This window comes from Equus przewalskii, chromosome 8, assembly GCF_037783145.1.
Source record: "Equus przewalskii isolate Varuska chromosome 8, EquPr2, whole genome shotgun sequence".
In the NCBI taxonomy this organism is placed as follows: Eukaryota; Metazoa; Chordata; class Mammalia; order Perissodactyla; family Equidae; genus Equus; species Equus przewalskii.
The window spans coordinates 26,609,307-26,632,129 of NC_091838.1; positions in this window are offsets into that span (position 1 = coordinate 26,609,307).

The window sequence follows — 22,823 nt, forward strand, 5'->3', positions numbered from 1 at the left end:
CTGTTTCTTTGAGTGTTTTGTCATATTTTGTTGTGAGCTCATCTTCAGGAGAGATTTGTCTCTTAGACTCTCATGCAGTCTGGACCCCAGGAGCAGTTTTGCATTTTCTTCTGCCAGCCTCTCCAGGGGTGTCACCCATAAAGGAATATTTTTATGTTAATTCCTTATCTTGGATTTTCTCATCTCATTCAGATGGTGTAGATATCAATTTTTGGAATTTTTTGAGGTTAACTTTTTCACCCTAACTCAGAAAAAGAAGATTTTCCTTGAGTCAGTGAACAGATGATTTCTTTAGACTGCTGATGCGCAGCCCTCGTAGGAGTTCCTAAGGTCTCTTGTGTGCATGTAACCATTGATGCCCAGCCATTTTCTGGTCTAATAATTCTCCATCAGTCTCTGCAGCATTAGCTTGTGCGCTGACTGCTCATGTTCTTGCTTCATATTGCTAATTTCCCTATTGCCTTAAGTACATTGGTAATCATTTATTATTATTTATCAAAATTCTGCTTTGTGTATTATATGCAGTTCAGTTCATTGTCTTTTACGGTGTTTGTATTCATCTGATGTGTAACTAGTTTAGCTCATGAACTCAAGTTCTGCTTGATGCATCAGCTACCCTCTCTAGCAAACTTTCTTGGGGAATGGCAGGAGGCCAGACCCAGTGTGTATCCGTCCCAGTGAGTTTAAGGAGAGAGGAGGAGATGAGTCCCAGGTCAAGGATATCTATGCACCAGAGAACCACTGCTTGGCCATTCTTATTTGTGACCACTCCACAGACAACTTGTTGGGAAGAAGGACTGAGAGAAGGTAGTCTCCTAGGTTTTAATCCATCCTCCCTGGGGTTTGGAGAGAGAGGCTGAGGAGTAAATGCCTCAAGTGGCTGGCCACTGATTCTGGGGCTTTGTGCTGCCCTGATATTACTCCACGGACAGCAATAGTCTGCATTTTGTCCATAATTTCTGTCCTGAAAGGGGGAAGCAATGATTGCTCCAAGACAATTCAGGAAGAGGCTGAGTATTGCTTAAAGCTTTCTTCTAAACTCTCCTCCCCCCACCGCCTCTGGCAGTCAGTTGCCCAGGTGCAGCTGCCCATCCACATACAAGTCCACACTGACCTCAGGCCTCCTTTTTTTTCTTCTTAATTCCTCAAATCCTCTTCTCTTTCCTTTCTATTGTTTCTTCAGGTTTGATTTTGGAAGAGAGAGCCAACAGTCCATGTTTATTTGATGTCTTGGTAGAAATCCATAATCTAATTTGTTCTTTATTTCTGGCACCTGGGATTTTCCCTTGATTCCTACTGTCTCAGATATACATTAAAAGTCACTAGCATATTTTATTCAATATTTCAGGGGCTTTAAGGTATGCATGGCTGGGGATTGACTTAGTCTCAGAAATTACTGGAATCAAAAGTCACTTTAATCTTTTCAAATATGTGATACGCATTTTTATGTATTTGATTTGGCTACTCCTCCTTCACTCTTTGCCAGGTTTTACATGAGACAGTTTTCAAGTCGACTTAATACTTCTTGGTAATGTTATGTAAGTTTTATGATAAAGCCTACGATAATTGAAGTAAGTAGGAATGTGGGAAAGAAAACATTGAGAACCTTTGTCTCAACACGATAAGGATATAAACAGGGTTTCTTTTATGAGGTACTGATCTAATTATGGTTAAGAGTGTGGGCTTGAAAGTTGGAAATTCAAGTTAGATCCTGAGCGGGCTGAGGCACTTATTAACTATATAAACTTGAGCTATGTTCTTAATCTCCCTAAGCTTTAGTTTGTGCATCTGAAAAAGTGGTTAATAATTATACCTACCACATGCGTTGATGTGAGGATTAAATTCTATAATAGGCACTTAGCACAGGGTTGATCATACAGTAAGCACCTAATTAAAAGCTGTCTTTATTTTTATTGTGTTTATTACATTTTTCTGACTCAGAAATATTGAAAAGATGAATCAAGGTGGTGGGTCACTATTCTCTTTGGTTTTCCCTGTAAGTCTCATCTACTTTCATGCCCTACATTTACATTTATATTTGGAAACTAACAAACCCCATAGGCCAGTAGTTGCTCAAGCATTATTTAAGTGTAAACTCTCGGTTTCCTCTTTCGGTCTAGCTGGTCTTCACTATTATTCGCAGCTTCTACAGTATGTAGTAACTTATATGAGCTAGAAGAAGAAGGAAGAAAAAAAGATTGGCAACAGATGTGAGCTCAGGTGCCAATCCTAAAAAAAAAGACACATATCTTCTAGGTCTGGTGATAACCTCTTTAGAGCTATTTGAATACATTGCATTTATGTACTCTGACAATGATTTGGAATTAAGACACATATCTTGGGGCTGGCCCCGTGAGTGGTTAAGTTTGCGTGCTCTGCTTCAGTGGCCCAGGGCTTCATCGGTTTGGATCCTGGGCACAGACCTAGTACCACCCATCGAGCTGTGCTGAGGTGGCATCCCACAAAGCAGAACAGAAGGACCTACAACTAGAATATGCGACTATGTACTGAGGGGCTTTGGGAAGAAGAAGAAGAAGGAAGAAAAAAAGATTGGCAACAGATGTGAGCTCAGGTGCCAATCCTAAAAAAAAAGACACATATCTTCTAGGTCTGGTGATAACCTGTTGTCTATCTCACAGGTTTTATATTAAAATCACATGAAATAACATATGTGAAATGGATTGAAATTGCAAAAGAATATATAAATACTAGTATTATTGAAACATCTACATTAAATAACATTTAAAATAAATAGAATTATGTCTGCATAATTTTTATTAAAAAATGTCCAAATATATATACAAATATGTATAATCTATAAAAAAATAAATATATCTTAAGCATGCTTAAAACAACAGTTTTGGAAGGCAGAAGTCTAAAATCAGTTTCATGGGGCTAAAATCTAACCATAGTTTTTAACGTATTAAAGATTAAGACAGAAATCACATATTACTGAATGGGGATGAGTTTGAACAACTTATTTAATGATTGGTTGGGCTTTTATTGATTTTTTTTTTGTATTTTGTTTTTATAGATTTTTAAACATCATTTGACAAAGCTTCGAGTCATCCATTGAGATTTTTAAGAAGATTTAGGGAATTTTCACACTAGCTAAGAAAGAACAGGAACTAGAGTCGTACTCCTGCCTTAAACAGCTAAAAATCTGGACAAAGTAAAGCTTATAATCATCCGTCTTTTCTGCTTGGAGGCATTTAGTGGATCCTGGCACGCTGAACGGTAAGCAGAAACAGGAATAGGACAATAGCGAGCTAAGGAGTTGCAGAGAATGCAAACTTAAGGAGACATTCGCTTGCAGGGTCATGCAAGTGCAGAGCTGGTCCTGAGCAAGAAGAGTAAGGAGGACTTCTTGAGTTGGGGGGATAGTAATCAAATATCAGGGATACTCAAATGACAAGGATTTGCCTGAAAGAGTCTCAAAGTAAAGGGGACTATGCAGAAAAACAGTTCCAAATATCTGCAGCATCCCCTTAAGCTCTTAACTGATGATCAAGTTCTACCTGTGCAGAGTGAGACTCCAAGAGAGCGAGAAAGGAAACACGACCATAGATCACACAGGGCTATGGTATGTTTGAGTTCCAAGCAACCAGCGTAAAGGAACCTCACTGAGCAGCCAGAACACCCAGAAGAGACCCGAGACTTACTACAACTTAAGAGAAGAACCAAGCTAGTGTTAAAATAAAGGCTACTCCAAATTCACCCTAACGAAGTTTACAAACAAGCTTCAAAGGAATCAAGCTCATCTGCAACTCAATTAACTTGCCAGAACAAAACTTAACAATCTTTAAAGGAAGGTAACAAGACTAGACACATAGCAACATAATATTAACCATAATAGGCAACCAATTAAAATTACTAGACATATGAAGAAGCAGGAAAATGTGACAGGTAAGCAGGAGAAAATTCAGCCAATGAAATCATACAAACAAGGACATATGTGATGGAATCAGCAGAACAGATCATTTAAAGAGCTATTAAAAATGTATTCAAATACTTAAAAGAAAACATTCTAATAATGAAAAAAGAAATGAAATTTTCACTAAATTTAAAATAACCGAAATCAAACAAGCAGTGTTTTCTGATTACACTAGATTTAAATTAAAAATCTTTAACAATAGGTTTATAGGATATCTCCAAATTCCAAGTTAAAAAAAACTTCTCCTGGGGGCCAGCCCCGTGGCTGAGTAGTTAAGTTCACGCCCTCCACTTGGGCAGCCCAGGGTTTCACTGGTTCAGATTCTGGGTGAGGATATGGCACCGCTCATCAAGCCATGCTGAGGTGGCTTCCTACATGCTGTATTTGTGGAAAATTCTAAAGGATCTGAAAACAACTACCACATTTAATGAATTTAGCAATTTTGCAGAAACAACAGTAACATGTTAAAAAAAATCAATTCTATGCTTACATACTGGAAATCATCGTAAAAAGAAATTTAAGAAACAAGACATTCTCAACAACACAAAAAATATAAAATGCATACATATACATAAATTTAACAAAATATGGTCCACACCTGTATGCTAAAATCTATAACATTTTTTTTAACTTCTTTTTTTCCTTCTTCTCCCAAAAGCCCCCCAGTACATAGTTGTATATTTTAGTTGTGGGTCCTTCTAGTTGTGGCACGTGGGACACCACCTCAGCATGGCTTCATGCACGGTACTAGGTCTGCACCCAGGATTGGAACCGGTAAAACCCTGGGCCACTGAAGAAGAGCGTGCAAACTTAACCACTGGGCCACAGGGCTGGCCCCTATAAAATATTTCTGAGAGAAATTAGAGAAGAACTACATAAATGGAGAGATATGCCATGATCATTGATTGAAAGTCTCAGCATTATTTAAGATGTTAATTCTTCCCAAATTGATCAACAGATTCAATGCAATCCTGATCAAGGCCTCAAAAGGCTATTTATGTACAAATTAATAAGCTGGTTTTAAAATTTACATGAAAATGCAAAGGACCTAAAAAGACTGAAATAATTTTGAAAAAAAGCAAAAACAAACAAAATAACAAAGTTGGAGGAAGACTTTGAATTTCTGACTTCAAGACTTTCTAAACAGCCACGATATCAAGACATCGTGATATGGGCATAATGATAAACACATGGATTGATAAACCAGAATAGAGAATTTGAAAATTGACCCACACAGACATGGGTAATTAAGTTTTTACAAAGATGCCAAGATAATTCAATGGGGAAAAATAGTCTTTCCAGAAACTGTGCTGAAACAACTGGATAGTTGTGTGGAACACCATACAAAGAAATAGGCCTGATGTGGATCATAGACTTACAAACAAAAAGTCAAACTAGAAAACTTCTTCAAGAAATTTTCACAATCTCATGGTATGTAATGACTTCTTAAGACACAAAAAGCACACATCATAAAACAAATAAATTGAACTTCAAAACTAAAACTTCTGCTCTTCAAAAGACACCTTTAAAGAAATAGAAAAGCAAGCCACAGACTTGGAGGAACTATTTGAAATTCACCCATCTAACGAAAGTCTTGTATCCAGAATATATAAAGAATTTCAATACTTCAATAATCAGATAACAAACCAATTTTCTAAAAAAATACACAAACTATTTGAATATCAACTTCACAAGAGAATGTATAAGAATGGCCAATAAGCACATGAAAAGATGTTCAGCATCATTAGTCATTAGAGAAAGGCAAATTAAAACCATCACGAGATACCATTACATGCTCTCTAATCTGACTAATATTAAAAAGAAATTTAAAAAGGGATGATACCAAGTGTTGGCAAGGATGTGGAGCTACTGGAATTCATATACTACCAGTGGGAACATAACATGTTACACCCCCTGTGATGGTTAATTTTTTGTGTCAACTTGACTGGGCTAAGGGATGGCCAGATAACTGGTAAAATATTATTTTTGGATTTGTTTCTGAGGGTGTGTCCAGAAGGAATTAACATTTGAATCAATAGACTGAGTAAAGAAGATTGCCCTCACCAATGCAGGTGGGCATCATCGAATCCATTAAGGGCCTGAATAAAACAAATATGGAGGCAGGGCAAATTTGCTCTCTCTATTTGAGCTGAGACACCCATCTTCTCTTGCCCTTGGACATAAGTGCTCCTGGTTCTTCAGTGTTTGGACTCAGACAGGAACTTATACCATTGTCCCCTCCTCCCCTTCTCAGGCCTTTGGACTCAGGACTGAATGACATGACTGGCTTTCTGGGTTCCACCTTGCAGTGGTAGATTGTCAGACTTCCTGGCCTCCAAAGCTGTGTGAGCCAATTCCTATAATAAATCCAGATAGAGAGAGATACGTAGAGGTATCTATATATATCCTGTTGGTTCTTTTTCTCTGGAAAACCCTGTCTAAAACATCCACCGAGGATAAAAGTTTGGCAGATGTTTAGAAAGTTAAGTATACAATTACCAAATACCTCGCTATTTGCCCCAAAGAAACAAAAAACATATGTTGGCAGCAAAAAATATGGACACAAGTATTTATAGCCACTTTATTCAGAATAACTAATAAGCGGAAACAGCACAAATATTCATTAACTGGTGAACGGACGAAAAATTGTGACATACATTTATACAATGGAACACCATTCAACAATAAAAAGGAATGGCATCACAACATTGATGAATCTCAAACATTATGTTGAGCAAAAAAACCAGAAACAATAGAGTACATAGTATATGATTCCACTGATGCCTTACAGAACAGGTACTAGTAATCTGTGGTGATAGAAACAGATCGGCAGTTGGCTGATTTGCCTGGTTGCCTGAGGTCTGCGGGTATGGGGTTACTGTCTGCAAAGAGGCATGAAAGGAACGTGTTGAGGTGCTAGAAATATACTATATCTCGATTGAGGGTTTTTATCGAGTATATATATTTTATCAAAATTAACTGGACTATAAAACAGAAATAGTTGCATTTTAGTATATTTTTAAATTTTTAGTAATTATATCTCAAATTTTATTTAAAATAAAAATAAATGAATGTTTTTTTACGTCTAAAACTTAATTGACAAACAAACGTTAACTGGTGCCCAGTAAGTAAAGAATATAAAGTCACACTTTTTCTTTATATTTGAAGCATTAATGTTCTCAACATAAAAATTGTAAATAATTTTAACAATTCTTATCTATTATGTTTTAAGGTCACACCATTAATTTAACAGACTTCACATGACAACACTAAAAGAGAAACTTGTTTTAAAATTGTTTTCTGCATTGTGGGTTTAGTATAGTAATGTGTGCTCGTCCGTACAAGCCAAACAATACAGAAATGTGCACAAAAATGAATAGTGCCAACTATTCCTCGCATGTGCCCAATCCTCTCTCCCTGATATGCAACATCCAACTTAGAGAAAAACAGTGTAAGTGATTTGGTGTGTATTCTGCCATACTCCCTCTCTATGGGGGCTTTTTATGTTTACGTTTATGTAAACACACACAAACATCCATTTATATTGAGAGACTTTTTTCTTTATGTTTACGAAAATGGGATCATGTTCTCTATAACTTATATACGTTTTCTGTATACCTTGTTTCTCCTTGAGCAACATATTTTGAATTTAAGTTACTACTAAAGTTAAGTTAATACTAAAACATCTAATTTCCACTTTTTAAAAGCTGTATACTTTTCCAGAGACTAGATGGATCCCAAGTTATTCAGCCACCCCCGTGTTGATAGACATTCAGATTTTTCTATTTCTGCTATTACCAAGGATGCCCAAACAGTGCCAAGTTGTAGTACATGCTCAACAAATATTTGTAAATCAAGAAGTGAATGCTAGAATAAACATACTTGTACTTAAATCCATAAGAAAATGAGAAATTTAGAAAACTATCTTTTCCTCTCCATTCTATCCATGGTTTCACTTAACCAAAGCATAGATACTTAATCAGTGAAAAACAGTGGTGAAAAATTTTTTAAAATTTGGCTCCAAATCATCTGTGGAATGTCAATGTTTAAAATAGAGAAAAGCAGGCCTGTTCTGGCTGAATCAGAGTTCCACCCTCTGTGGCAACTCCCGAGGCATCTCCATGGACTTCTACAGAAGAGAATTTGAAGCGGTTTGAATATGACGCGGTTAATTAACTCCACACTCCTATCCTTTATAGCACCTTCTGCACGAAATCCCACCAAACACTATATTTAGCATTTTTCCAAGATTACTTACACGGAAAGCAAAGTAAAGTATTATGCTTTCTTTTTTCTAAATTCTCACTTAAATGTAAATATTTACCTGTTACTTCTGTTGCTCACAGATTATACCCTTCTATTTTGGAAATGAGTAGCAACATTCCTGAAAACTCAGAACCGAAGCTCTGGCTTTGATATTTGTGAAATTACTAGGAGCATTTTCACTGAAAAAATAATTTCATAGCCAATACATGCCATTAAAACAGTATTTGAATTATTTCAAGTTTAGGCGTTGGCCTCAGAAATGCTGTGTTTCAAACAGAACAAAAATTGTCAGTCTAAAAATATAAAAAAATCTAAAACTACTTGTGTCTATACTTGTACCACATAAATATAAAACGTTTAAAATAGCTTTCCAGTAACAACTTCTATTTCAACTGTGTAAATATCAAGATATTTTCTTAGCCCATTGGTTACAAACGTATTGCATTTTCCTGCTATGTTGCCACTCTCTGGCAGGTTCTATAAAACTAGATTGAATCTGTATATTTTCACCTCTAAAGTATGCTTATCATCAGCTAGTGTGACAATACTCTCACTAGAAAATCTGCTGAGGCCCCCAAAACACAAAAACAAAAAACTTATTTAACTGGCCATTTTTCTCGCCTAGAAGGACACATAATACGAGAATTGTCACGGGAAACACATATAGGAAATCCTTTGTTAATATATATAGTTAGATAAGTGTATCCTCAGGAGAAGAAAAAAATTTCTCCTGCAAAAGTCTAAACCTTAGGAGTAAGAATATCTATAACAATTATATTAATTTTTACTTTAAATGGAAATTTAGATTCTAACAATATGGAAATTAGATAAATTATTTCTTTGCTAATTCCCTGGAGGGTTAAGGATAACAAACAATTGATATATCTTTGATGAAAGTAGTGTCCAGCATCTCACTAAGAGCAAAATCTTATAAGTGAATTGTTACAAATCCTATCAACGGGGTATTGTCCTAAACTGTGATCCTTTTGAGAAGGGACCATATTTTGTTAATTTTTATATTCTCAGTCACTGACACAGACCTACTGTGTGTAAGTGCTCAATAATCATTTAATTAAAAACATTTACTTTATTAAAAGGATGACTTTCTTTTCTTATGACTTATATTCATATTAACACTAACGTGAAACTCCATAATTAAATAATTGTTGATGCACTTTAATACATGTTAGATTTGCAAAGTAGCAGTATACAATAATCACAGCTTTATTATTTGGTAACAATGGTAACAGTCACACCATTGTTCTTTCCTGTCACTGAGTCATCTTTTCATACTGTTGTCAGTGCCTCCATCATGATAGAATCTTGGTGCCCCACGACTACATGCAATTTATACGGCAAAAGAATATTTGTCCTAGGGTAGAGTACACACATTTTTGTCCATGTGATGGGAAATTTTTTTTGTGGATTAGTGGGTTAGCCTCCCGGCTGTAAAGCATTAGAAAGAATGAAGCATGTAGGCTTTGAGTCCTTATCCTGGGATAGACTTAGGAACTTTTGCCTTTGAAAAGGCTTGAATTATCTAAGGGCTTAGAAGAATCTCAGAAACTTGGAGACTGGGGAAACCAAGTTGGCCTGAACCAGAAGTAGTTGCCCTGACAGGGAGGAGAGAAACCAACGACTGCGTGCAAGGGTGACAGGGACAGTTTCCTCCAGTGAAGAGCAATGCCCTGCATCCACGCAGCCTGCTGGAGGTGAAGGGCCTGAGTGTGTGGGAGCTACAATGAAGGCCTCCTGAGCACCTGAGGTGGGGCCTGAGGTGGGGCCACATACCTTTAAAGAGGACCAGAGGACTTGGAGAAGAAGCAGCTTGGGGGTGTCCAGAGGCTTTGTCCCTATTTACCGGGCACTGCAGGGTTACAGTACCCCAGATGCTTGTGGAACCCAGGGTGGGGCCCACACAGTATTCTTTAGATTGAACTTCTTATCTTGGTGGAGTGAAAGGTTGGATTTGGTATGAGTTTTTAAAACAAAGTAGTATTGTCTTTTTTATACCCAGATTTGTATATTTCCTGATTTATTTTCAGTATATCTTTATCAGAAAAAAACCATTGAACAAAGTATTCAAGAAACACTTGGTGATCAACTATATAACAATGACGCCCTCCCCACGAGCATCCCGAGGGGTCTATGATACAATTCTTTCGTGGCAAAGCAAAGTGAATAAAATGTATGCAACCCTTGCTCCTCTAGAAGTTCATAATCAGAATCTGTATCTGCATATTGCCAGTCATCTAGACACGCCAAATACAGCAGTCCCCGTAACATCACCACGGCTCTGGCCATATTATATCTCCAAATGTAGTTATAATTTAAAATAAAAAAACTCATATAATGCAGACCTTTTATACCGTTAGAAGCCATCCTTTTCTCCTCCACGATCTTAAAAAGGAATTCTAGTATTTTCATTCAACAAAGGTACAGTCCTGATTACTATGTGGAAGCACTGTTTTAGGTGATGGGATTACAGCAATAAAAATGACTGCCCGCATAGAGCTTACATTCTGGTAAGTACAACAAATAAACATTTAACATAATGTCAGGTAGAGATAAGTGACATGAAAAAATACAGTAAAGAAATAGAAATTGGTGTGAGAGTGGCTGTGAGAGGTGCTATTTTAGATAGGATGACATTGCAGACTTCTTGACATAGTATCTGAAAACAGACATGAATTAAGTGGGGAGCAAATTATGGGAGGGTCAGCTGGGAGAGCATCATTCCCGGCAGGGTGAACAGCAACTGGAAAAACTTTCAGAATAAAAAAAGCATGGGGAGAAATGTGAAGAGCAGTCAGGAAACACCATATCTGGAATAGACTAGTTAAAGGAAGCATACAGGTGCTAAGTTCAAAGAGTCAGGCAGGGGCCGGACCATGCAGGTCTTATAAGTCAAGGCATAATTTTGGCTTTTATTCTGAGTGAAATAGGAAGTCATGTGGACACTGTGTGATAGATTAGCTAGAGTGGAAGCAAGGAGACCCGCCAGGAGGCTAATGCATAATTGAAGCTAAAGATGATGGTGGTAGAGAGCAATGGAGGTGGGAAAAAGCAGACAGGTTGGAATACATTTTGAAAACCAAGATGACAGAACTTGCTAATAGATTAGCTATGGAGAGTGAGGGAAAGGGAAGAATCCAGAATGAATACTAAGTTTCTGGCCTTTACAGCTGGATGAATAGAAATGCCTTTTACTGAGATGGAGAACATTGGGGAAGAAGCTGGTCATGGGGACAATCAAGAGTTCTACTTTGGAAGAGTTGCCTATTAGATGATATGTCAACTAGACAGATAGATATACAAGTGAAATCTGGGGAGGTCAGGGCATTTAAATCCATGAGCTTTGAAGAAGAAACCCAGAACTCAAGTAGAGAAAGAAAAAGAGAACACAACTGAAGACTGAGCCCTGGGATGCTTCCACATTGACAGCCTGAGATGCAGCAGCAAGTGAATAGGAGGGAAACCAGGCAAACGCCGGGCCCTGGAAGCCAAGGGATGAAGTGGTCTCAAGAAGAAGAAATTGATCCGCTGTATCAAAAGCTGCATGTTGAGAAAAATCAGACTTGTTATTAGATTTGTCAAATTCTATAAGAAGAAGAAGACTGGTTTTAGTGAAGTTGTAGGTTCAAAGCCTGATTGGAATAAGTTAAGAAGAAAATAAGGGGTAATGAAACAGCCACTAGCAGAGCCAACGCTTTGAAAGTGTTTTACTATAAAAATGAACCGGAAAAAAGCATGATTTCTAGAGGAGTATTAAGAGCCAAGTATGGTTTCTCTTTTGTTTTGTTTTATTAAGAAGGGAAAGATCACAGCATATTGGCATATTGATGAGATTACTCCAACAGAGAGCAGAAACACTGACTACACAGGAGAGAGAGGATTTTGGGAGTCAAGATCTCGAGTAGGTGAGAGAAGATGGGATCCCACGTGTAAACTATGGGATTCACAAGAAAAGAGAGTCTGCCAGCTGCATCAGGAATGCAGACTTTCCCTGTGTCCAGGCCCAAGCAGGAGAGTAGGTTTGACAGCAGGAGCACCTGGAAGTCCTCTTCAGAATGCTTTCAGTCTTGTTTTTGTTTTGTTTTGTTTTGTTTTTGAGGAAGATTAGCCCTGAGCTAACTGCTGCCAATCCTCCTCTTTTTGCTGAGGAAGACTGGCCCTGAGCTAAGATCCATGCCCATCTTCCTCTACTTTATATGTGGGACGCCTGCCACAGCATGGCTTGCCAAGCGGTGCCATGTCTGTACGTGGGATCCAAACCAGGGAACCCCGGGCTGCCGAATCGTGTGTGCACTTAACTGCTGAGCCCCCGGGCGGGCCCGGAATGCATTGAGTTTTTAACTGAAATAGGCACCAAGGCCATAGACGAGAATGACGAAGGAGGAGGAGGCTTTCAGAAGTCTGAGGAAAGAGGAAGTTGTGATACGGTTGTCTCAGAAAGTAAGAAAGTAAATTGACGTTGGAAACACTTTGTTCTCTATCTCTGCAGCCTCTATCAAAACCCCAAGATAATAACAGTCACAAGTGAGATGACTGTATTTTTCTCTTTATTCAGAAAGTGCTGTGGCTGCCTGGCCAACAGCCTTTCTCCAGCCCTTCCTAGTTTTTAGTCTTGAGTTTTCCTCCCACTACTGAGGCTGAAATTCTAGAAACCAGCTTCCTATTTCCTTTTCAGGTAAGGCTTTGCTTCTTGCGTTTGGCAAGAAGACCTGAGGAGAAGTTCATTTTGGGGGGTGGGGAGTAGGATTATTCTTGGAAATATTTTCTTCCTTGGTAAGAGGGAGATGCCCGAAGAGAAGCTCTTGCAGCCTTTGAATTCTGATGAGCGGAGGTATGGAGTGTGGTGCTGCGACAGACATCTTACCTCACTGAGTGGAATCCGGGGGCAGTGCATTCAGGTGGCCAGAGCTGTGTATTGCTAACTTGCTGAAATTCCCAGCCCCAGAATTTTTGCTACTATGGCTTTATTAATAAACCTCTATTGTTACAGTCACTTTTAATTTCTTTCTTGAAACTGATACTGATGTGGCCTTGGGTAGAGAAAATTAGGAAATGGTGCCACAACCAGTGAGTCAAAAAATAGTCAAGGGACCAGTCTGGTGGCATAGTGGTTAAGTTCACCCGCTCTGATTCTGCAGCCCAGGTTTTGCAGTTTGGATCCCGGGTGCAGACCTATGTACCACTCATCAAGCCATGCTGTGGCAGCATACCACATTACAAAATAGAGGAAGGTGGGCACTGATGTTAGCCCAGGGCCTATCTTCCTCACCAAAAAAAATGTCAATAGACCAATATCACAATTATATTCATTTTTTAATGATAAGAGAGTAAATCAAATGGTTTAAGTACTTTGAATTCTTCTGCATTATATGAATACAAAGTCTAATTCACCTTGTAAGGAAAATTGTTAGGATTTGATCTTTAAATCTCATAGTGTATCATACATGTTTTAAATTCACTGAGCTTATAAATACATACAACCTATGGCTGAAAGTTGATTCGAATAAAGGAGAGATATATGTCTAATAGAAACCAGTCTAAAATACTTTTAATTGTAAGAGTTATCACGAAGAAATTATTATTATTATTATTGAAATTATTATTGCCAGCAATCACTAAGCTTAAGAAGATCTAAAGTTGAAGGAATATAGCTGATGATGTTGAGCTGTCATTAAAAAAAAATCGTATTTTTTCATAATCCTTTCCTACTTTCTGCCGTGAGTAGATTGCCATTATCAAAATATAAGGATATTTGTGGATTTTACAGGGCAGCATTTCTCTATGTCTATAAGCCTTTCATTTTAGATTTTTAAAAAAATGGTGTGAATTGCTGGGATGGGGATAAAGAAACTCATTATAAAGAAAACCTGAACTGGTATGCACTGGATTTCCCAGCACACTTGACTACCCTCACCTAGCTTTACTGAGTTTCTGATGATGAGTGGAGCATTGTCATTCTGAATGTGTTGCAATCTTAAGAATGTCTTTCACAATCTGAAAAATGCCTTATTCGCTACATTTAAAGGTAAACACCTTTTAAAAGGAAGCGCTTCCTTTCTTAAAAGTGTTATAGAGCCCATTTCAATCTCAAAAGCAATGATCTAAGGAGGTGGAGAAGAAAACAGTCCCTTTCATAGTAGTCTGCTTTTCTTCAGTGAGTTAGATCGCCTCAGCAATTGAGGGCTTTATAGCTCTATTTGTGGGAAATACGGCAGAAAGAATTCACGTAAATTCTAATTGTGTAAATTGCTGTTTCTTTGCTGTTTCTATTGCTATTGGCTTATTACCTGATATTTGTATACTTGATCTTTATGTAGTATCCCATTAACGTCAAAAAGAATTGCACATGCACACACAACAGAATTACATCGGCAGGAAGGAAAAGGGAGCACCTCCATGTATTTTCTCAGAAGCAGATTTAGCTTAAAAATACCTGCCAAGAACAATCAACAACAAATTCTGGACAACCAGTACTAGCATTAAAGGTCAGGGCTAGTCCAGACTCTTATTTTTCTGCATTGTATTCCCCAGATTAAATTATGGTTCCGTAGAATTTGATTGGTTGGAACAACTGAGGAACTCATGTCAAAATTATTTTCCCATAATACTCTCTGGCATATACATTTGTTTAAGTGGGCTAATTAGCAGAAACGTGAAAGTTTTGAAGGTTAAATTGTGAAAATTCAGACCTACAACAACCTAGAGGTCCATACATCGTTTCCTGACACAGCAACATTTCATGGGGACACAGTTAAGGGGAGGTGAAGTCTCAGTGAACACAACTGAGCATTTTCCTTCCGCACCTGCAAGACCACAGGCAACCTGACCACACAAACATCCAAGTGGATAAACGTCTAACATAAAATTACAGATGTTTTAATACATCTGTATTCAGAATCCATATCTTTTAGCTAATTTCATTTCTTAGAATTATCATCTTTGGGAAATACTGAAGATAGGTATAAAGATTTTACTCCGTTAGTATCGTTATCAATAACAGCAAAAACAGAAAGAGGAGGAGAATTACCTAAATAGCCAATAAAAGAAAATTTGGCTACAAAACAAAATGGTAGAAGCATACAATGGGATGCCATGCAGACACTAAAATTATGAAAAAGTATAAATGACGTGGAAATATATTTGCAATATATTGTTAAGTACACAAGCAGGTTACAAAACACCGTAAAATACGATGTGTGTTTGTGTATTATTGGATTAATGGCTGTGTCTCCCACTTGGAAAAGGCCTGTGTTTTGCTCACTATGTCTAGCACAATGGCTGACATATAGTAGTCACTTGGTAAATATCGGTTTATATATATATATGTGTGTAGAAATATATGAGATTAGTGAGATTTATGATTGCAAGTGAGATAAGTGAGATTTATTTCCTTTCTGTTTATGTTTTCTAAATTTTTTACAATGAATATGTATTACTTTTTAAAATACGAAGCTGTGTTTTACTATGCCGTTTGCCATCTGAATGTTTCCCATAGTTCCTTTTCCTCTTATCATTTCGACCAACATATGGCACTAATCCAAATGAGACATAACTTCCAATACCTGAAATGAAAAGAGATAACAAAGTGAAAATGAGGTAGAAGAACCACACAGAACAAACCTGCTGATGAGCTTGTGATGTTTGTATTTATTAATCTCTTAAATCAGCCCTGGATGTTTCCGCTTTTATATTTGTGTCGACAGAACTGAACCAAAAAGTGAATCGAGCCCTTATTTCCTCAGAAGGCTTCTGGACAAGATTCCCTCATTTATATTTGCTAACTACTGTTCTCTTCCTGCTTTGCTTTAAACTTCAAATCAACTCTATTGATTTATTACGCTCATTTTAAATGCATAGTGCAATGAGTTTAACAACAGCATAATACACGCCTGGAACCACAGTCAAAATCCAGATTTAGGACATATCAGCCCTAAATTTTCCCATGCCCCTTTGCATTCAAGCCCCCTTCCCCACTACAGCACCCAGGCATCCCGTGATGGGCTTCTGTACTTTACAGATTCATTTTACCTGTTCTAAAATATTATGTAAGTGGAACCAGACAATACATACTTTTCTTGTCTCATCTCTTTAGTTCAACTAATTTTTGAAAATTTATCTCCATCATTGCATATATTGATAGTGCATTGCATTGTACTGCTGGGATTATTCTGTTGTGTGGATACCCACTAGCTTCTGTTATGAATTCACGTTTGATGGGCTTTTTAATTTTCAGCTTGTGGCTGTTAGAAATAACATTTCTACGCAAATTTTGTGAAGGCATGTTTTCATTTTACTTGTGTAAATATGAAGACACCACTTATTCAGTTATATAGGAAGAACCATTTAATTTTATAAGGAATGACCAAACCGTTTTCCAAAGTGATTGTAACATGTACGCTCCCTCCAATAACGTAAACATTCACTTTCTTGCCAATGCTTAACATTTTCTTTTTAATGGTAGCATTTCTAACTGGTGTACATTGGTATCTCAATGTGGTTTTAATTTGCATCTATTGAGATATTCATATATTTTCCCTTTACTCTGTTAATATGGTGAATTGTATTGATAGATTTTCAAATGTTGAGCCAACTTTATATTCCTGAGATAAACTCTATTTATTGCTGATTTATTACCCTTTTAATATATTACTGGATTCAATTTGTTAGCGTTTTGTTAAAGGTTTTTACATCTTTAAACTGTCGTGTCTTTCTCTAGTTTTGCCATCAGGATAAGTCTGGCCTCAATAAATGAGTAAAGAGATGTTCGGACCTCTTCTCTTACGTGAAGTGGTGTGTGTAGCCTCAGTAGAATTCACAAATGAAACCCTCTGGGCCTGGGTTGCTTTTTGTAGGAATATTTTCAACTAAGAAACAAATTTTTAATAGATATAGGACAATTCAGATTTCCTCTTTCTTCTCTTCTGCATTTTGGTAATATGTGTTTTTTAGGGAATTTCTTCATTTCATCCAAATTATTGAATTTATTGGCATAGAATTGCTCAAAATACCCATATTATCCTTTTAAAATTTGCAAGATCTGTAGTGATATTTCATTTAGATTTCTGATATTGCTAATACGTATCTGCTTTCTTGATTGCTTTATTACTCTAACTAGAAATGTATCAATTTTATTGGTCTTTTAAAATAAACAGCTTTTTTTTTTTTTTTTCCCTTTTTCTCCCCAAAGCCCCCCGGTACATAGTTGTATATTCTTTGTTGTGGGTCCTTCTAGTTGTGGCATGTGGGAAGCCGCCCCAGCGTGGCTTGATGAGCAGTGTCATGTCTGCGCCCAGGATTCGAACCAACGAAACACTGGGCCGCCTGCAGCGGAGCGCGCGAACTCAACGGCTCGGCCACGGGGCCAGCCCCTAAAATAAACAGCTTTTTGTTTCATTAGTTTTCTCTATTGGTTGTTCATTTTCTATTACCTTGATTTTAGTCATTATCTTTATTAATTCACGCCTTCTCCTTCTTTGAGTTTAAATTGCTTTTCTTTTTTCTAGCTACCTTAGGTCATTGATTTTAAGCCTTTTATCTTTTCAAACATAATCATTTAAAACTATTAATTTTCTGCTTTAGTTTCATCACATAAATTTTGACATGTAGTTTTTCATTATCACTCAGTTCAAAATACTTTCCAATTTTCTTTATATTTACTTTTTGACCCACAGGTCATTCGAAGAAGCATTGTTTAATTCCCACATATTTGGGAGTTTTCCAGATTATTTTTTGTTATTTATTTCTAATTTAATTTTGCTGTGGTCTGAGCACATGCTCTGTATGATTTCAAGCTTTTGAAATCTGGTGATATATTTTTTTAACGCCCCAGCAAATGGTCTATCTTGGTTAATAGTTCAAGTACACTTCAAAAGAATGTGTCTGCCTTATTGGATGGAGTGTTCTATAAATGTCAATTAAGTCCAGTTGTTTGATGCTATTGTTTAAATATTCTCTAATTACTCTAACAATGACAGAGAGTGGAGTGTTGAAATCGTCATCTACACTTGTGGATTTGTCTACTTACTTTAGTTCTCTCAGTTTTTTTTCTTTGACGCTATGTAACTAAGTGCATACACACTTAAGACTGTTCTATCTTCTTGAGAAATTGAGTCTTCTACTATTATGGAATGTTATTCTTTATCCTGGGTAATATTTGTTGTCCTGAGTTCCACTTTGTATAATATTAGTGCAATCCCTCCAGCTTTCTTAGGATAAATATTTGTATGGTATATCTTCTTCTATCTTTATTTTTATTTATTTATTTTTTTGAGGAAGAGTAGCCCTGAGCTAACATCTGCTGACAATCCTCCTCTTTTTCTTTGTTCGTTTGTTTGTTTGTTTGTTTGTTTTGCTGAGGAAGACTGTCCCTGAGCTAACATCCATGCCTATCTTCCTCTACTTTATATGTGGGACACCTGCCACAGCATGGCTTGCCAAGGGGTGTGTAAGTCTGCACCTGGGATCTAAACCGAAGGACCCCAGGCCACTGAAGTGGAACGTGCAAACTTCACCACTACACCCCCAGGCTGGCCCCTCTATCTTTATTTTTAACTGAACTGTTTGTCTATATTTAATGTACATTTCTTGTAGATAGTATGTAGTTAAGTTTTGCTTTTGCTTTCATATTCAGTCTATAAATCTCTGCCTGTTATTAGAGTGTTTAGATGGTTTTAATACAATGGAATTATCAACATGATTGGTTTCAAGTCACCATCTTGCTATTTGTTGTTCCCTATTAATCTCATCTGTTTTGTTCCTTTATTCTTCTCTTCGTGCCTTTTTTGATTAATTTAGTATTTTTTAGTATTTATTATTTTATCTCCACTATTGACATTAGCTGTAATTCATTGTTATATTTTTCATTGTTTACTCTAGGGTTTACAAGAAGCCTCTTTAACTTATCATTATCTACCTTCAAATGATATGATACCACTGTCTGTATAATGTAAGCAACTTACAAAAGCAGTTTTTCATTTTCCCCTTCTCACCCTTTCTGCAATCGTTGTCATAAATTTCACCCCAACACATGTTAGAAACCTTTCAATACATCGTTGTTAATTTTCCTTTGAATAGTCAATTGTCTTTTATAGGAACTTTTAAAGGATAAAATTATTTTATGTTTCAACTCTATTTGCTATTTCTGATCTTCATTCCTTTGTGTAAATTGAAATCTCCATTTAATATCACTTTTCTTCAGCCCAAAAAATTACTTTAACATCTCTTGCAGGCAGGTTTTCTGGCAATAAAGTCTCTCAGCTTTTGTTTATCTGAAAAAGCCTTTGTTTCATTGTAATTTTGAAAGGTATTTTTGCCAAATATAGAATTCTTGCTAATTTTACTTTTAGCTTCTTAAAGATTGCTCCATAGTTTCCTGTCTTGCAATGTTTCTGATGATAAGTTCTGAGTTCTGTCCTGTCTTTGTTCCTCTCTATGTAATGTATCTTTTATTTTCTGCCTGCTTCTAAGGTTTATTCATAGTTTTTCAGCAATTTAATTATGATGCACTACATGAAGTCATTTTATTTGTTTATCATGCTTGAGTTTCTTGGATCTGTGATTTATGGTTTTTATCAAGTTTGGAAATTTTTGTGACCGTTTGTCTTCATTGTTTTTCTGTCCCTCTCCTTTCTCTCTTCTAGTCCTTCAATTGCATGTACAGTAGAATACTTGCTGTTATCCCAAAGGTCACTGACGTCTATTGCCTCTTATCTAAAGGTCGCTGTTATTTTTTTGTTACTCTTTTTTTGTTGTTTAATTTCCTTTGGGTTAGGTAGTTTTTATTACCTATTAACAAGTTTACAGAATTTTTTTTCTGCAGAGTCTTATTTTGTAAATTTTCCTGTTAAACATAGTGTCTTTTTTCATCTCTAGAAATTCAGTTTGGTTATTTCTTTATCTACTCTTTCTCCTCATTATGTTGATATTTCCTTTACATTTTTGAGCATATTCATAAAAACTGTTTTAAAGTACTTGTCTGATAATTCCATCATTTCTGTTATTTTCAAGTCTTTTTGTCTTGAATGATTTTTCTCTTGATCACATTTTTCTTCTTCTTCACATGTCTAGTAATTTTTACTGGATGTTGGGCATTGTTGGTATTATATTGTTGAGTGTCTGAATCTGGTTTGTTCAGTTTTTTTGAGGAATATTGAATTTGTTTGGTAGGGTAGTTAAGTTACTTGTGGGTCAGTTTAATCCTTTAGAAGCTTGTTTCTAATCTTTGCAAGGGTGGTCTGCTGGAGCCTTCAATCTAGGAGTATTTGAGTCCACCATTAAGGCCAGTTGAATGCACTGGATGTTCAACTAAGTCTCCTCACTCTGGCTCGCTGTAACTTGAAGATCCACGAGCCCTTAGTGAGCTCTGTTCTTTGTCTAGCCTCACGAAGTTTTTCTAGCCTTAGTATTCAACAACAGAATCAAGAGATCTCATGCACATTTATGTTTTCTGTGTACTCCCTCAGTCCGTCCTGTAAATTTCAGTTCCCTCAGACTCTTGGAATTCTAATCTCTGTCTTCTCAATACACTGAAATCTCTATGTTCTGCTTGAATTCTCCTTTCTTGCACCACTTTCCAAAAATTGCCCCCAGGCAGAAAGTCAAGGTAATCTATGGCTCACTTCACTTGATTTCCTCAAGGATCATAATCCTGGCTACATGTTGTCCAATGTCTAAAAATAGTTGTGTCATTATATTTTGTCAAATTTTCAAATTGTTTATGGAGAGAAGATAAACCCTATACCAGTTATTTTGTCATGGAGGGAGGGAAAGTTTGGTCTCTACTTTGCTATAATTTCGGCTTTTGTTTATCCAAGATAAACCTGCTAGGAGGAAGCCTTGACAAATTTTTTCAATGGACAGATTCACTTTACAGAGAGAAGGAGAAAGAGTAGCCAGAGAAGCCCAGCTAACGGTCCTAGGGAGGCCACAGTAGGCAACACAGCGAATACGAAATGTGGTAAGAGAAATTCTAAAAGTTAAAAACAAAAAGGAACTGAGATATCATGTGGTCCAAAGTTCTCATTTCCTTGAAAAAACCCTGCAGCTCAAAAAAACTATGTGATTTGCTCATTTTGCTCATTGATACACAAGTTGTGTTAGAGAGGTATTCTGAGTCGCTGCTCAAAATTCTGTCCATAATAGAAACTGCCAAGATCTTCAACAGTCCATAATCCTCAACAAGAAATCAAATTTATTCCATTTTAGGAAATGTCTGGAGAAACTGTGGTCCATGGAGACATCTATCTAAGTTCTGTCAATCCATTATTTTAAACTACAGGAAGGCCCACCCAAGCCTAGTTCCTAGGAATAGCTTGATAGCTGTCTCTGGAGTCTAGTTTGAAGAGATATTAACTCTATTCTTCATAGAAGGATCTGATTCAGGCTCCGTCTGACTAACAAATAGCCAAAAGAAGGCTTGTGTGCTTCCAACCCTCAAATCGACCATATATTTCAGTAGGTCCCAACACGTGACCCATTTGCCTAGAGACCAACTGGCAATGGAAATTCATTCAGAATCAAGAGCAGGCTGGCTCTCTGGGTCTTACCTCCAAAACTTCATACATACAGAGACTGGATTTTGCAGACAGGGTCCTGCAAAGAGTAAATCCCATAGCTATGAGAGGCCTAATATGATTTAGTCTCACCTACTGCCTTAATAAGAATTCAGATTTTTATTTGTCTGTCAACGAATGCTTGAGTGACTTGATAGCAAAGTAATAGAATTCTACAAACTCAAAGGCAAAGATTATAGTTTTGTGATTCTAACTGCGCTTTGTAGCCTCAATATTTAGATTCAGAATTATCCATTCACTTGTCCACCTCCCTGTCTCTTTGTCAAAAGGGGAAAGTTTATAGAGATCAGTGTTAGGAGGTGCAAGAATACAGAATTGGGCTTCAGACCTGTAACTGGAAGAGTCAAGTTGCACTGGGGTGGTTTGATCCGGTTCTGAAAAAAGGGAAAAATAATTCTTTAAAAAAGGAGATAAAGGAAAAGTGAAGAAAAGTAGGATAATTTCTTTTTCCTTTATAGTACTGAATCAGTTGGAATCTTTCCTGACTCTTCCTGCTTACCTTCCACCTCACCATGCAGTTTACAATTTCTGTCCATCTAGACTCTGTTACCTACTGTCGGTCCAATTTTCAATCTTCTAATCCATGCCTCCTTTATTTCTCGCCTGGACGTTAGTGATAGATTTCTCTCTTGACCTTTATTCTCTTCCTTCTACAATCCTTCCTCAACACTGCTGTCATAGTTAACTTGTTGAGAGTTTTGCTCCCAGTTCCAATGTGTGTGTGTTTGGGTGGCATTCCTACACATCCCGGTAATTCTCCAACACCAGGCTGGCGTCCATAATTCAATTCACTTCTGACACTATCTCACCAGAGACAGCATCAGATTTCACAGGTTAAGGCCTCAGTCCCACAAGACCACACCCCACTTCAGATGCCAATTGTAAATCTAGGTGGTTACCTCAGTTTCTGACCAACTGGTTATAAATCAGAGTTCCCACCATCCCTTCCTTGGGTTCCATTAATTGGCTAGAGTGGCTCACAGAACTCAGAAGAGCATTTTGTTTATTAGATTACCTGTTTATTACAAAAGCATATA